This window comes from Pinus tabuliformis, chromosome 3_2 (genome assembly GCF_031772625.1).
Source record: "Pinus tabuliformis cultivar Carrire ecotype Pingquan chromosome 3_2, CPIR1, whole genome shotgun sequence".
NCBI lineage: Eukaryota > Viridiplantae > Streptophyta > Pinopsida > Pinales > Pinaceae > Pinus > Pinus tabuliformis.
In genome coordinates, this window is record NC_142302.1 from 834,189,455 (window position 1) to 834,207,866 (window position 18,412).

Below are 18,412 nucleotides of genomic sequence, written 5' to 3' on the forward strand. Positions count from 1 at the left end.
TATGTAAATTAAAATAAAGAGAAGTGCCCAAGGGATTATCATTGGCTGCAGGGGTTATTAAGGAGAAAAAAAAAGTCAATTTGGTTCTCAGTCGAAGGCCCCATTGTTCTTCAAATCTACCAAGAACATAAGTGCTAAAATTGCAAGACAAGAAATGGTAATCACGTACATATCGCTAGTCACAACACAAGCTCAACATCGAGATGCCAATATAACCCCCCAAGGGACGTTGTTTTACAGTACACATCTAAAATTGCCATGGCATCTTGGTTGTGAAACCACTAAAACATTTTGTATTAAACAAAGGTAGTGCCCTTGTGAGCTCCTCCCTTCACTTGTCTCTGGCATTTTGGGAGTTGAACAAATTGTTTGGTTTGACCATCGAAGGAATGAGGATAAGCCAGAAGTGACACTTCATGAACTGGATTTTTTCTCACGGGTATGTAAAAATAAAATAAAAATTGAGACTTTGAGCTGTAAAGAATTCGGTAGATCGATTCATTCAATCAAATTTGATTGGATATACATAACATATAAATCATGGTACTCGAATCAGATAGATAAAGTTACAGATTTCGCTTCGGTCGTAGAAAATCACTTTAAGGATGATTGATTCCTTTCAAACCAAAAAGTCGTTTTATCTACTCGCCTTATCCGCTGTGTTGGAGATGTTTCCATAACGAGTATGCTTGTGGATAATGGTTATCTAGTTTTTTTTTATCGGTTCTTTGTGGTGTAGACTGAGGCAAAACATAATTGAGGTTGTCATGATCATAACACATGTATTTTCATCCTGTCAGTTTTTTTTTGCCTTGGTACTCTAGTGGGTCTTTAGTGGCTGTAGAGAGATCAGAGTAAGTTTATGCATATAGCTAACCATAATATCTCCTAAATGGAATTGGACTTTGCGTTGGCTATAATATCACTATATAAGATGACTCGTCAGGCTTTCGAGTTAGAGGCCAGAGATGACTTACAATAAATTATGTGCTTTAAAGGAAGGGTGATTCCCCATACTAGATGGAAAGGAAGTAAGTCAAATATGTCATGGAGGTCCTTCTAGGGGCAAGTGCAGTTGTTGGATGGAGTATTTGCCATTGTGAAAAATCTTTATACATTTGACATCCATAGATTTGTTCATTACCGAATATTTTTTTATGAATCGCAGTAGTGGATATCTACATCCGTCTCCACCGATCGCAAGGTGGTCCAGGGCCATTTTCTTTTGTTATAGCTTTCTCCACATAGTTGGCTTAGTACTCAACACCCATGTATTAATTATGCAGTTCATATTCCCCAAGACTGTAGTAGCAATGTAGTGGATACTAACCAAAACATGACAAGAGCCATACATCATAATTGTCCTAAAACATACTTATAATGAACAAATAACTATAGGTATATCAACGAGGAAACATCCATTAAAGACACGTAATATAAAGCACATTTACTCATGAAAAACGAGCTTTTATTAACATATGAAAATCCATCCAAGTTGGGGATATCCACGTACCACCCGACCATAGATTGGGCTAAACAAAATCTCTCTTTCAACCAATCACCACCGTGCCATATTCCAGACATGAATGTGGGATCTCATGAAAAAAATTATACAAAAGCAAACCAGGGCTTCTAGAGGCCAAACCACCTCAGCACATAACTAATGATTCCACCTCACGGTCGGAAAAAACTAACTATCACAATAACGGTCTCTACCCAAGCTTTCCAAGGCTTCAGAGTGTTTGTTGCAACTAAGTCTTCCACATCTAGTAACTTAACCCACAGTTCATGTCAAGCTCACCGCTCTAGAGCGTTTGGCCAACCAAGGCTTCTGAGACTAATAACTCAACCCACCAAGGTATCCAAAGAATTATTCCAATCAAGGTTTCCATGGTTAGTAACTCAATCCAAGCCATTACATGGCTTCTAGAGCGTGTGTCCAACCAAGGCTTCCAGGAACTAATAACTCAACCCGCAACCATAAGGAACATGATAACCAACTAAAAAACAAAATGAAAGAAACCCACAACACCATGTTTATCCAGGAAATGGAAAGGCTACAAAAAACCATTGTCATTACAGGCAATCCTCCATTCCAATGAAATATCACAACCAAGCAACCACATGCATATGCCATGCATGCCAAAAATAGTAATGAAATTGTACATGCAACTTGGTACTTCTAAGAAAAACTCAGTATAGTTGGCGATCCTGATGTCCTCTTCTGATTTCCTTCTCTTCCTTTCCCTTCTTGCTCAAAATCCCAAGTATGCTATACTCCTTTGAGAGTTCTCCAAGAAAACTCTAGGTGTCCAAGAATATGAGAGACATAGAGAGTAGAAAAATGAGAACTCCAAAAATGAACAGAAAAAAAAAAAAAACTACAAACTGATCCTCAGAATCCTTTTTATTAATGAGGACTCTATTTTATACAATTTTCCATTATTTTCCTCCTAAAATGCAACTTGTGACCTTTCACTTCCATTTTTTCCCATTTTCCATTATTTTCATAAATAAAATGCCAATAAATGCACCATGCCTCTCCAAAACCTTTGTCATTTCCTTTGCAAATTTCCATAGCCATTAATTAATCACAAGTGATCCTCGTCACTATGTTTATTCCCAATATTCAGCTTGGAATATGTGTTCCATGACCTAGGTTATTATTTTTCCTTTATTAAATTTATTACCTAGATTTTTTACCAAGTTTATTACAAAAAAGATAGTAGTAATCAAAATCATCAAGTTATTCGACCTAACGTCGTTTACGGTGTCAAAACGGCTTCAGAAGTCTAGGACCCGAAAAACTGCCAAAAATAGTAAATTGTGCTACAATTTAGGAAACCGAAAAATTAAAAGAGACAGTTATGGGGGTCCAAGTGGGATGGGCGGGTGGCCACTAACATCCACCTGGATCATTCCTCCCCACTTAGGAAGCAATGGTCCCCATTGTGTTGAGTGGCTCCATGAGATGGGGAAACTTCTGTTGAACTTTGTCTTTGGTTAGCTGTTCTGCAATCTCTGATGTGTCTAGCAATGGTGGGAAGCATGGTGAAGGGCGGTCCACATTGAACACTCGGTGCAAGCCAAGGAATAGGGGAATGTTTTTCTCCAAAGCATTGTTTCCCACAACCTTGGTAATGGTGTAAGGACCATATTGGAGTGGTTTGAGCTTCCAATGGGCTCTTGTAAGGCATTCTTTTTGTAGATGCAACCAAACTTTGTCACTCACTCGAAACTTGTGTGGTGCCCAATTTTGATCATTTCTCTGCTTGTACTTGGTATTTTCCATAATCAAGCGACGATATATTAGCCTGTTGGGTAGAGGTGCCTCGGGAGTTAGATCGAACGAATGTTGGACCTGACAGTGCAATGATACCCCTGTGGGTGAGGAGAGGATGTTCCTGTCTTCTTTCATGATCATATCCAACTACTTTTGCTAGGTGGAGGAACCCTTCTTGGGGGCCATGGATGTGTCTACGATCTTCCCCTTCCTTTGAGAGTGAACCAGAAAGAAAAGAAATTTCCTACTTTGGGAGATGATCTTGCTACATTTCTTAGCAGAGATCAAAGAGGTGGTTGTAGGTGGGGCTACCTTCGATATCCTGTATAATGAATTACCCAAAGAAACAATAACAACACGAGGCCTGAAGGCCTTGATTCATACACAGCATGTCACTTCCACAAGTATGGTTGGACTAATAATACATCACAAACATCCAAAGGTGAAACATCACACAATACCTCATCTATGAAGGGCTTGATGCTATAGCAAAGGTGGCACTGTTGGCAGACTCAGAGATGTCCTCCTTGGTGAAGCCACCCAATAGTGTATAGTTGCGGGTGTGGTGTAGTCGGTAGGCTCAACCGCTTCACGACCTCTGCTAAAATGAGGTTCTTTTGGCTCCCACTGTCAACAATGTATTATAGTGGCAAACCCTTCACCCACATCTGTGAGTGGAAAAGATGGTCCCCCTCCTTTAGACCTTTGGGCTTATTCTTATGGATCGTGGCAGTGGCAACAGTGGTGTTGGGCCCCATGTCAATGATCTGCTTCCCTTTTTCATTCCTCTTGTCAGGTTGTAACTCAGGGTCAGAACATGCATCTGATTCTGAAGCCTTCAACTCAGCCACCAACGACTACTTGGTTCGACACTCACTTGTGTTGTGAGTGGGGCTCTTATGGAACTCACACCATTTCCCTTTATCCTTCTTTGACTTTGTGGTGTTGTTCTTTTCTTGCCGCTTGGACGAGTTGTCCTTGGTTTTGTGATTTGGGGAAGCCTTCCCCTTGCTTCAGATTCACGGATCCAAAGTCTCGCTTCTTCTCTTTAAATTTTTGCTTGATCTTGAAAACGTATTGGTACATCGTGCCGATCGAGGATATGTCGAGGAACTCCATATCATCCTGGATGTATCTGTGTAGACAGTCATGGTATTTGAGTACCAAATGCCACTCAGAATCCTTGATACCCATGTTTCTGCGAAGGGTATGAAAAATGTTGGTAAAGTCTAGCACGTCTCGGTCCCTTCCCTGCTGCAGCATTGTCCACACTATGTGTTTATTCTCATAGCTTCCGACATGGTAGTACTACTCCTTAATGGCATCCTGGAATGAATTCCAAGTGGGTGCAGCTGAAAACAATGATGTCGTAATTTCATTCTTTTGCTCACAGTAGGTTTCCCACTAGTCCTTGACGTGGGGGGTTTCTTTGAGAAGTGCAAAAGTGATCTTTTCCTGGCTAGAAAAATCATGAATGGAAAAATACCCTTCTAGTAGATTTAACCATTTATCTACGACATCTACATCTATATGACCCTCGAATATGGGGTTTTCAAAATTAACTTGTACCTTAAAAGGGTGTGGCATTTCCAGAGTGGCTGTTGGAAGCAGATGTGTCGCCCATGTGTAGCCGCTCAAGGATCTGGCCAATGTTTTTCATCATCATGTTCTACCACTCAAAATCCTTGATACCCATGTTTCTGCGAAGGGTATGAAAAATGTTGGTACAATATAGCACATCTCGGTCCCTTCCCTGCTGTAGCATTGTCCACTCTATGTATTTATTCTCATAGCTTCTGACAAGGTAGTACTACTCCTTAATGGCATCCCGGAATGAATTCCAAGTGGGTGCAGCTGAAAACAATGATGTTGTAATATCATTCTTTTGCTCGCATTAGGTTTCCCACCAGTCCTTGACGTGGGGGGTTTCTTTGAGAAGTGAAAAAGTGATCTTTTCTTGGCTAGAAAAATTATGAATGGAAAAATACCCTTCTAGTATATTTAACCATTTATCTACGACATCTACATTTATATGACCCTCGAATATGGAGTTTTCAAAATTAACTTGTACCTTAAAAGGGTGTGGCATTTCCATAGTGGCTGTTGGAAGTAGATGTGTCACCCATGGGTAGCCCTGAATGATTTGGCCAATGTTTTTCATCATCATGTTCCTTTATCGCTCGAGGGCTTCATCGAGCAAGATTTTGATAGCATATCCTACCCCCTCATCTTTCTTCTCTTTCCAACATGGGAGGCCATCGACATTTGCTAGGCTAGTCTTGCAAAGGTTCGACCAGTTCAAGCCCTAACTCCTTATATCCTGACCTCGTTGGGGACATGCAAAGAAAAAATAGAGAAAGAGCAGACTGGTCTGATACCACTAATCTCGATTTAAACAAAAGCACAAAAAATTATAGATATAACTATAAATACAAAGACGCAACAAAAATAATACTTCATTTCATTAATGGAAAATATTGAAATATGCTTACAAACAGAAATGGAAATAAACTAGCTCGGGCGATGGTAGCTTATCTCTAAGAAGAGATGTGGTGGCTACATGCCTTTAAACTATATTACAATCACTCTCAAAGGCCTATTTATTATTGGTAAACAATGGAAATCCCTAAACATCCTAAAACCTAACCCTAGGAGATGAAGCGCCAAACTATGGTCCCCATTTTGGTAAACTGGTACATCAACTTCGTGGGGTCGCAACATTTGAACACCATCTCCGTTTTACGGGCATAATATGTCATTAGAAATATCTATCCAAGGACTACAACTTTTGAGTGACAAACATTAGACAAATCCCATGTTTCCCTTGGTTTTCCCTAAAAACGTCATTTAGGGCCTCAAAACCGCTCCGTAAGTTTAGGACCTCAAAAACTGCAAAAAATAGTAAATTGTGCTACAATTTGGGAAACTGAAAAACTGAAAGAGACAGTTGTGGGGGTCCAAGTGGGATAGGCAAGTGGCCACCAACATCCACCTGGATCAAGAATGGATGTGTTCTAGTTAGTGTTGTAATATGCATGGGATTACCCTTGCATGCCCTACTGGTATGGCCAAGGCCCATGGGGTCTCTTTTGATTTTTGTAGAAAAGATGTTTAGTCACCCCTATAGTTCCCTGATACACATCTTTTAGTCCATGTAGAGAAGGGCACTTGTATGTGGAGTTGTTTTCTTCACAGACTGAGCATATTTAGATCAGGTTTAATGGACATTCATTCCTAGGGTGCCTCCTTGTGCATCTAGGGTAGAAGATGACTGATTCTCTCTCTGCTTCCTACTTTCTCATAATGTGCATAGTTTCCATCTATAGGGCAAGGGTTTGCAACAATTCACTCTTGAGGTCTTCCAACATATTTCCAATTTCACCTTTTATGGATGTGTTGGAAGAGGATGGGCTAGCCATTGGTTGACTACCCCTACCCTTTTTCATGGATGCCCTAGAATGGTTGCTAAGGATAGTCTTAATATATTCATAAGGTAGCTGGTAGATGTCCCCTCCTGCAAGCAAGTTTGTGGTATCCAAAAGATCTTCCCTTATCCCTTGGAGGAGGTATAGCTTCTGATGAGCCCCAGAAATGGGTAATTATATGGGCTCATCCCACCTCTTATTTCGACTTAATCAACCATTCTCATTACTTTATTTCATTTTTTTGAATATATTTATGCTAATAGAGTGAATTGGGTTAGCCACTTTGCCATGTAGTCTAATGTATGTTTTATGCAGATTGTTTGGCCAATTTTGGACAAAGTCAAGGGATTTATGAGCAAATGACAGTCAAAACTCGAGGAAACAGGGAAGAGGATTCGTATGGGGGGTGTCTCCTTCATTTATGACCCCTTTCCTCGAATCCTCCATCAACAACTCGGAGCACAAAGGTCCACATTGATGATTCCAAGGGGCAACCGAGCAAGTAAAGAAGGACTATTGTTTATCTCCAGTTCTAGGAAGCTGAGTTCCTTGATTTTAGGAGGACTGTTGGAGGACTCCATTTGTATAAATAAGGAGGCTTAGAGCTTCAGTAGGTTAGCCAGTTATTAGTAGATTTTCGTACTTTTGTGCAGCATTGTATTCAACTCATTTTCGAGTTCCTTTTTTAGAACAGTTTATGTAATGTAACTTCTATTTTTTTATAATGAAGATGAAACAGTTTTTGAGCTAGCACTGATCTCTTTCAGAGGGCTGAAGCTCTTGGGTTAGGGCCAAACCAAAGCTGCCCAACACCTCCTACTGTGTACTTCTATGTTTTTTCTTTAGTTCATGATTTAATTTCTATTACATAGATTCATTTTGCTTTGTTATATTAGGTTGCTTTTGATGGTTAGTATAGTTGTTTTTGTTTCGGTTGCTCAACTAGGTTACTGCAGTGATAGAATAAGATTCAAAAAGGCCAACAGCAAGCCATGATCCTTTCTCCATTCCTGGGACTATGATTTGAGGTCAAGGCACTTCTGCTGCCACCAATTTAAAACAAAGTTTTTTCTCTTCCATGCAACCGCTAGTGTGATAACTTAATTTGGAAAGATTGATATATTGATTCAGATTAAGTTGCTTAGATCATTTCTTGTTCTTTTACCATATTTCTCTCTGCGTGCTTCTCTATTCATAGGTTACTGTTCATCATTTTCTGTTTGTAGGTCAGAAATTAGGTCAAGCTAGAAAAAGTTCTGTTTTCATGGTATAATTAGTTCTTTCTTTCGTCAGTTTTGATAAGTAAATGTGTAGATCTCTTGCAGGACATCTCAGCTCACCATACATCCATATAATAGCTAGCACTAGCTCACTTCTCATAGATTTCCCAAGTCATTCGCAACATTTCACCAATCTACCCTAATTTCTGCGTTTTTCTCCATAAAGCTGCTTTCTTTCCATTTGAACAAATCCAACCATCATGTTCATTCTTGATCTTCCTTGACAAGTTCTAGACACGTCAACACCTTCATCTAGCCTTCAATTTCCCTTTCCCATCATTTTTCCACCTTCAAAACTTCAAAAATATCTCTCGGCCTCCTCCTGTAGATCCTCCTATAGATCCTCTTGTAGATCCCTTGCAGTCTCCTCTAGAATTTGCTGTGAGTGATTTTTGGAAGTCTGATCACTATGGAAGTCTTTAGAGGGGTACTAGGGGCTTCTTAGGACCTCTCCACACATTCCTCACCCTTTGCAAAAGCCAGCTCCATCTTCCTTTGCCACCAAACCTCTGCACAGTCACAACTAGATAAATCACAGCCTACTTCTGAAATTATGTGAAATTATTATGCTTGTGATTTATCTAGTTGTGACTGTGCAGAGGTCTAGTGGCAAAAGAAGATGGAGTTGCTTTTTCAGAGGGTGAGGAAGATGTGGAGAGGTCCTAAGAATCCCCTAGTACCCTTCTGAAGACTTCCATAGTGATCGGACTTCGAAAAATCACTCACAGGAAATTCTACAGGAGGCTGCAGGGGATTTACAGGAGGATCTATAGGAGGATCTACAGGAGGAGGCCGAGAGCTATTTTTGGAGTTTTGAAGGTGGGAAAATGATGGGAAAGGGGAACTGAAGCCTTGATAAAGGTTTTGAGGTGTCTAAAACTTATCAAGGAAGATCAAGAACGAACGTGATGGTTGGATTTGTTCAAATGGAAAGAAAACATCTTTATGGAGAAAAACGCAGAAATTAGGGCAGATTGGTGAAATGTTGCGAATGACTTGGGAAATCTATGAGAAGTGAGTTGGTACTGGCTGTTCTATGGATGTATGGTGAGCTAAGATGTCCTGCAAGGGATCTGCACATTTACTTATCAAAACTGACCAAAGAAAGGACTAATTATACAATGAAAACAGAAATTTTTCTAACTTGACCTAATTTCTGACCTACAAAGAGAAAATGCTAAACAGTAACCTATGAACAGAAAAACATGCAGAGAGAACTATGGTAAAAGATTAGGAAATTATTTAAGCAACTGAATCTAAACCAATATATCAATCTTTCAAACAAAGTTATCACACTAGCAGTTGCATGGAAGAGCAAAAGTTGTGTTTTTGGTGGCAGCAGAAGTGCCTTAACCTCAAATCATAGTTCCAGGAAGGGAGAAAGGAGATGAGGACTTGATGATGCCCTTTTTGAATCTTATTATGTCACTATAGTAACCTACTTGAGCAACTGAAACAAAAACAACTATACTAACCATCAAAAGCAACCTAATCTAACAAAATAAAATGAATCTATGCAACATAAATTAACTCATGAACTAAAGAAAAAACATATAAGTACACAGTAGGAGGTGTTGGGCAGCTTGGGTTGGGCCCTAACCCAAGAGCTTCAGCCCTATGAAAGAGATCAGTGCTGGCTCAAAAATTGTTTCATCTTCATTATCAAAAATAGGAGCTACATTACATAAACTGTTCTCAAAAAGGAACTCAAAAATGAGTTGAACACAATGCTGCACAAAAATGTGAAAATATACTAATAACTGGCTAACCTACTGAGACTCTAAGCCTCGTTATTTATACAAATGGATTCCTCCAACAGTCCTCCAAAAATTATTGAACTCAGCTTCCTAGAACTGGAGATAAACAATAGTCCTTCTTTACTTGCTCGGCTGCCCCTTGGAATCATCAATGTGGACCTTTGTGCTCCGAGTTGCTGATGGACGATTCAAGGAAAGGCATCATAAATGAAGAAGACACCCCCCTACAAATCCTATTCCCTCTTTTCCTCAAGTTTTGGCTACCATTTGCTTATAAATCCCTTGACTTTGTCCAAAATTGGCCAAAAAATCTGCATAAAACATACATTAGACTACATCATAAAGTGACTAACCCAATTCACTCTATTAGCATAAATATATTCAAAAACATGTAATAAACTAATGAGAATAGTGGATTAAGTCGAAATAAGAGGCAGGATGAGCCCATATAATTACCCATTTCAAAGAGCTAGTACATGTGCATACAACATCATCACTTCCAAGTTTGTTACGAACTACCGGGTTGATAAAAGTAAAGAAGGAAGCCCCAGGAGTTGCAGCATTATTGCTGCAATACTAGAACTCACCATCCTTTTTGGTGCTATTGCTGAGGAAGCGTCAGAGTGTTTTGTGATTATTGTTTTTCTTCTATTTTCTACTGCAACATTCTGCTAAGTAGTTTATTTCAGCAAAAGTAGAGCAGTTGTTTCATTTCAATTCTGCAATTTCAATTCTGCAAAAGTAGCTTAGGCATTTCCTACTTTCATTTTAATTCTGCAATTTCCATTTCAACAAGAGTAGATTAGTCATTTCCTGCCTTCATTTCAATTCTGCAATTTACATTTCAGCAAGAGTAGATTAGTCATTTCCTTCTTTCATTTCAATTCTGCAATTTCCATTTAAGCAAGAGCAGATTATTCATTTCCTGCTTTCATTTCAATTCTGCAATTTCCATTTCAGCAAAGTAGACTAGTCATTTCCTTGCTTTTATTTCAATTCTGCAATTTCATTTCAGCAAGTTCATTTCAGTAGTTGTAATTTGTTGTTCAATCCATTTCAGTTTTGCAGGTACAAGCAGAAAAAAAACAAAAATCACCCAAAAAGATATTTCCTTTCATGCCTCATAGAAACAGAGACAATTCAACAAAATTCCTACCCAACACACCCACCACATCACACAGTCACCCTTCTCTCTTCTTCTGTGGTAGTGATCTAGAAGAACCTATAGGTGAACCACCAGACATATACGAAGATCCTATAGTAGAAGAAGAGCAAGAAACCATTCCTCCTGAGACCATGGCTGAAAACAGAAACATTCGAGGAAATGGGGAAAGAGTAGAGGGTACCTTTCCCATCCAAGATACTAATGGGGACACTAAAATGAAAAACATAAGTCCTTCAACCTTACCCCACTTCCATGGATTGACTACCGAAGATCCTGATACCTTCTTGTTTGAATTTGTTGTTCTCTGTCGAACCTATGACTATGCAGAAGATGAGAAGAAGTTGAAACTGTTTCCTTCTACCCTCAAGGATGTAGCATTGCGCTGGTTCATGGGGTTACCTGGCAACAGTATCACAACTTGGGCTCAGATGCAGCAAGCCTTTAACAACAAATACTGGGACTACTATAGGTAAAAGGATACCAAGGAAGAGATTTTCCGAATGACCATGGGAAGCGATGAATCCTTAGAAGACTATGAAGAGAGGTTTCAGCTCAGTTATAAAAGGGCCAGGTGCACACTTGACCTCGAATTTATGAAGTTGGTCCTACTCAGAGGGGTCCCGGAAGACCTTCTAGACACCCTCCATTTGCTGGCTGGGGGAGACATCTACCAACTACCTTATGATGACATAAAGACTATGTTTAGAAACCATTCTAGGGCAGCGAGAAAGAGAGGTAGGGGAAGTCAACCTTTAGCCAATACAACCTCATCCACTTCATGTCTTAGAAGTGAATTTGAGCATCGGTTGGAATATTTCAAGAGCGAGATGAGGCAGAATCTTGCCATGCAAATGGATACCTTGCATATCAAAAGAAAACAAGAGGAAGCCGAGATGGCTTTGGCCATATTTTGTCCTAGGTGCACTAAAAGGCATCCTAGGAACAAATGTCCATTAAACTCTACAGAAGTGTGTTCATTTTGTGAATAAAACCATTCCACGAATCAGTGCCCTTCCTTGCCTAGACTTAAAACTCCATATCAAGGGGCCGAAGGAGCCACTGAACCACTCTATTTCAGAAACCAAAGGAGGCCACATGGGCCCAGACCTTACTAGCAGGGAATGCAAGGGACATCCCAGACATATTACAACCCCAACCAAGCCACTTCCATGCCTTCTTAGGGTTCTCTTGCTCATCCTTCCTGGTCCACACCCCCTGCTTGGTCATATCCATCTCAATACCATGCTCAACCAGATACTCATTCGTTTCACTCTTATGCTCAGTCACAGCCTTAGTGGAATGCACCTCATCAGGGGTGGAGGCCCTAGTACAACTCTCCTCATGCTCTTTTCCCTCCACCACGTACTCAACCACAACCATTGCCTCCTGCTCCATTGAGGCAACCTCAAATACCTACTCAACTGAACCCGAACCCCAATAACAGACAGGCCCAACAGGTATATAGTGGAGAAACATCATGCCTGACCTATGTTGTGGAGATTCAGGAGATTAACCTACAATTTTGGAAGGCTCTCCTAGATAACCAACCTCCCCCTACGGCGGATGAGGAAGAAAAATAGGAAAGTGAACCAAAAGCCACTCCACCCTTTCCTGAGAGATTAACTGGAACCACACAACTGACCTCAGAAGAAACTGAACTTCCGGGAGAACAAAACAGTTATGTGTAAAGATACCACTTCTCCAAGACATAAATGATGTGTCTATATACAACAAGATGATCAAGGAGAAGTGCTTCAGGCACCCAGGTAGGTGCAACAGAGATGCTCCAACTATCAATGTCATAGGATAATTGTCCGACCTGATGTTGGGGCAGGTAATATGTCTGAAATATCTAGACCCTGGAAGTCCTGTAGTCATTGTCCACATCAATGGCACCATAATCCCCCATACCCTGATTGATCTAGGGGCTACCATTAATGTGATGACCAAGGACACTATTCTCAAGCTCAAACTTAAGTTCTCCCTGAGAAAGACCACAACAGTACTACAGTTAGCAGACTGCTCCAGCGTGATCCCTGAGGGGATTGTGGAAGATTTAATGGTCTCCATCGATTCTTGGGAGTACCCTGCTAATTTCCTGGTTCTCCAACCAAAGGCAAAGTGCACTGGATATCCTCTCATCCTGCAAAGACCTTGGTTGGCTGCTGCAGATGCCTACATTATTTGTTGAGCTGGGAACATGACAATCAAGAATGGGCATATGTCCAAGTAGCTAGTCCTATATCCTCCTGCCCAACCTCCATTAGAACATGATTTACCTCTCTGGTTGGAGGAGGAAGATGAGGATGAAGTCTATTCTACATCATTGTGTGAAGTAGAAGCTACCATGGGGGGCCGACAAACTGAGGATGATCTTATTGAAAACTTGATTCAGAATCCACCCCCCATTGTGTTGCCATTAGAAGAGCTGGTGGAAGAAACCCAAGCAAATCCTTTAGTTGATCTCTGTGTGGCTGATCCAACCTCTCCCCAAGATTAGAATGTGGGATTCGGCCCATAAAGAACCTTGAAGATCAACTCATCCCTATCTACCTCTCAGGAGAAAGAACTGTGTAGCTTATTGAAAAGCCACTTGGATGGTTTTGCTTAGAGCTATAAGGAGATGAAGGGAGTGCACCCTTCAGTCTGTACTCATCACATTTACATTAAGGAAGATTGCAAACTAGTCAGGCAGCCTCAAAGGATGATGAATCTAGCCCTTAAGGACATAGTCAAGGAAGAACTGCAAAAGTTGCTAGATGCAGGATTCATCTACACTATCTTTGACAATGAATGGGTCTCTCCTTTGGTGCTAGTGCTGAAGAAAAATTGGAAGTGGAGAATCTATGTGGATTATCGGGAACTAAACAAGGCCACCAAGAAGGACCATTTTCCTTTTCCTTTCATAGATCAAGTGTTAGATGGCCTGGCGGGGAAGAAGTTCTTCTCCTTCCTAGATGGGTTTAGCCAGTACAACCAAATCCAAATCAGCTCGGAAGACCAATATAAGACCGCTTTCACTTGTCTTTGGGGTACCTTTGCATACCGGGTCCTTCCCTTCGGGTTGTGCAATGCTCCAACCACTTTCCAGAGAGCAGTATTGGGTATATTTGCTGAACTAGTTCATGATTCAGTGGAAATCTACATGGATGACTTTACCCCTTATGGTTCTAACTTCCAGGAAGCTTTGAATAACCTGGGAAAAGTTTTAGACAAGTGCATTGAAATGAACTTGTCCCTCAGTCTTGAAAAATGCGAATTCTTGATGACTGAAGGCACCGTGCTAGGTCATACAATTTCTCAGCAAGGATTATAGGTGGATCCCAACAAAATTGCCCTCATCCAAAGGGTCCCACCTCCTCAAAAGGTAAGAGATGTTCGAAGCTTCCTAGGTTTAGCAGGGTATTATAGAAGATTTATTAAGGATTTCAATAAGCTAGCCTCTCCATTGCTTGGCCTTCTGGGAAAAGATACTGAGTTCATATAGACTGACAACTGTCAGGAGGCTCTATGTACGTTGAAAAGCAAACTCGTGACTGCCCCAATTTTGAGATGTCCAAACTGGGCCCTACCTTTCCACATTCATAGAGATGCCTCAGACAAAGCGATAGGAGCAGCCTTAGGGAAAATTGATGACAAGCTGCCTTATGCCATATATTTTGTAAGTAAAAAATTGTCAAAGGCAGAATTAAACTACACTGTAACTGAAAAGGAGCTCCCAGCTGTAGTCCATTCCTTAAATAAGTTTAGACACTACATCACCGGCTATCAAACATTCATACACACTGATCATGTTGCAATTAGGTATTTAATGAAAAAACCAGATGTAAATGCTTGTATTATTAGATGGTTACTTTTATTACAACAATTTGATTTAACCATTGTTGATAAGCTGGGTAAGGAAAATGTTGTTGCTGATTTTTTGTCTAGAATAGATCTGCCTGCAAGTGAAGAAGGAATGGTGGATGATAAAATTCCAGATGAACACCTATTTTCTATCTCAGTACTCTCTCCATGGTTTGCTGATATAGCAAATTACTTGGTTTCAGCACAGTTTTCGACACACCTGTCCTCAAAAGAGAAGAGCAAGATCATGAGGAAAAGTACTCCATTCACCTGGATTGGGGGCAATCTCTTCAAACATGGCCCAGATCAGATTTTGAGGAGATGTGTCAGGGAGGAGGAAGTTTTTGACATTCTCCTAACCTGTCATGATGGGTCCTGTGGGGGCCATTTTGCAACAAAGAGGATTGCCTTCAAAATTTTGCAAGCAGGTTATTATTGGCCCACTCTTCATCAAGATGTAAGGAGATATATCAGCCAATGTGACTGATGTCAAAAGATGGGGAAACCTACTACAAGAGATGAGATGCCCATGCAACCCCAAGTGACTTTCGAGCCATTTGAGAAGTGGGGCATGGACTTTGTGGGTCCTGTCAACCCTACTTCAAAACAGAAATATTACATCATTGTGTGCACTGATTATCTGACAAAATGGGAAGAAACAAAGGCGATCAAGGCGGCAACAGAAGAAAAAGTAGCTGAGTTTTTGAGAGAGAATATCTTCTACAAGTTTGGCTATCCAAGAGAATTAGTTAAAGATAAAGGGAGTCATTTTACCTCCAATATGATCGAAGACATGTTCACACATCACAAAATTAAGCACATAACTTCCACCTCTTATCATCCGTAAGAAAATGGACAGGTGGAAGTCACTAACAGAGCTTTGGAAGAGATTTTGACCAAGGTAGTGAGCAGCAGCAGAAAAGATTAAGTAGATCGATTGGCTGAGGCCACCTGAGCCTAGAACACCACCTAGAAAATCACCACAGGGTTCACACCCTATGAGTTGGTCTATGGAAAGAAGGCTTTGATGTCAATAGAGTTTGAATATAACACACTAAGGATGGTAGCTCAGCTGGACCTAGATCTCAGCCATGCACAGAAGGAAGGGATACTTCATCTAAATGGATAGGATGAACAAAGATTGCAGGCCCTTCTCCACTGAGAGGTAGTCCAGCTTCAAAGGAAAATATGGCATGACAGACACCTCAAAGAGAAACAATTCCAGGAAGGTGATTGGGCATTGTTGTATGATTCAAGATATAAAGATTTCAAGGGCAAACTGAGGACAAGATGGCTGGGACCGTACATAGTAGAAAAGTGCAATGACAATGGTTCAGTTCTGATTCAGACCATCGATGAAGAAGCCATCCCCATGCTCGTCAATGGGCATAGGTTGAAGATCTATAGGAAGCCCCTCTCCAAGCAAGAATTTATTGAGAATCCGAGTAAAACAGTCTTGGTAGTGGAGCAGGTCTCTGCCTCCACTCCATACACACCCAAAAAAAAAAAAAAAAAGAAAACAAAAAAAAGAGAATAAAAGATCCTCAGGCGAAAACCTCTTGGAGGCAGCCAGGGTAGGCAGTGAAGGTGAAAACCTCCTCAAGGCGCCCCAACTATGTCATAAAAAAAAAACAGAGGAAAAAAAAGAAAAAAATAGAAAAACTAACTTCTTTTGAATGCATTGTAGATTGCAGGAGGGTCATAGAAGAAAAAGGGACATGCCTAGGCTGAATACACCCGTGATATATCATTTCGCTATCACCATTGTCTTTTCCCAGGCCCTGGTCTCACTTGTTCTGGAAATTATGCATCCTACAGGAAGCTCTGTGCATTCTACAAGAAGCTCTTGTAGAAACCACAGAGAGCTCGAAATCAAGTTCAGAAAAGGATTAGAGGGCTATAAATTTGTTCAGAAGGCCTGTGGACCTCCCTTCCACCATTCATCCTCCTAACTCTCCATTCCATACCTGCACCACTGCATTTCCACTCACTTCTTTCCTCCCTGCACAGAAAAGACAGAATCCTGTTTCTTTTGTTTTTTTTTTTTTTTTTTAAATGAATAATAAAGGAGTAGCACCTTGAACTTAATGCTTACCTAGTGCATGCCAGTTGCTTTTCCTTCTCCTTCAAAACCTTCCTTAGCCATCTCTCTAGTCCCTGCTCAAGCCTCAGCAAAATTTTTAGAGGGAGAAGCAGTTACAGGAAATACTGCAGGATTCGTGTAACAATTGATCCCCTTAAAAATTGAGCTCCAGAGGCAGGGTCAATTCAGCCACAGATGATAAAACATGCAAGGAACCGGTCCTGATCAAAGATCACCAGCATGAGGTAGCCAAGCCACCAGTTCAGAAGCCACGAGCACCAACAACAGCAGCAATCCATGAACAAAGTGCCAAAGTCTGAGCATGCAACAACACGGTAGCGACTAACAGGTAAGTGATGAAACCTGTTCCTCTGTTGCATGAGTATAATTTAGAAACTACATGAACAATTGGGATGGCTGTGATTAAATGAAATCGGTGGCTAACTAACTGGCCACCCTCATCCAATTCAAAGAGTGTTCAGTGGGTGCAATCAGCACGTGTGTACAGTCAATTTGGGAAGAAAAACTCAAAACAGGTAGTGGTGGCAGCGTATAATGGGAATGATGGAAGTGATTGCAGTGAGGCGACATGAAGTATCATAATGGCACTGGAGTAGGCACCAACGGTCTGTTGGAAATAATACTGAGAGGGGGGGTGAATCAGTATTATCAGATTAATCAAACTTTTCAAATGCCCAAAACATATACGCTACTTCAGTTAAGTGAACCAGCGTGTACACGCTACTGTGACGAAGTAAAACAGCGTATAAGCAGAAAACTCACAATTTAGTTGGCTTATTCTTCAATTAAGTGCATCAGGACATTATTCATCATATTAACAGTAAACATGTGCAGTATAACAGAACAGATAAAAAGCCACACACATGAACACCAAGATATAAGGTGGAAACCCAATGTGGGTGAAAACCACCTGCTGCAAGTTGTCTCTATCTTTCTTAATATGAAACTTCAGTTTACAATCTTTTGTACTGGTGCAGCCTTATACCAGTACGCAGGCTACAACCTGCAGAAGGCTTCAACCTTCTCTCGTTCTCCAAACTTCCTTGGAAGGGAGCTCCAACCCCCTTTTCTTTTGTACTAGCCAAAATACTAGTATGTAGGTGCTGACCTACAATCTTACTTCTTCCAGGTATCACTTTTCATACATTTTCAGACTTGGATATTCCTGAAGCACAACATTACAATCTGAAGACCACAATTCATTCAATTTTCACAACAGATCATTGAAGCATAAAACAACCAACTTTGAATCACTGAACCACTGAACCCTGTCAATCACCAGTTACCAGAACACAGAGCAGACTACAGAACTCTGTAATAACAGACAGATCCCACTGTAAACCCAAATCAAGCTTCAAAAGATATACGCTACTTTAATGAGCAGAAACCGCGTATACACGCGCTTTTACCGAAGCCAACCTGCGTACAGATCTAAAAATAAACTTTCTCAACTTGCAGCTGTACCAGATATTAGTTAGACTCAGAACGTAACATTGCGACAATATGCAGATCTAGAAATACGCATAATCAACATGATAGTGCATTTCAAACC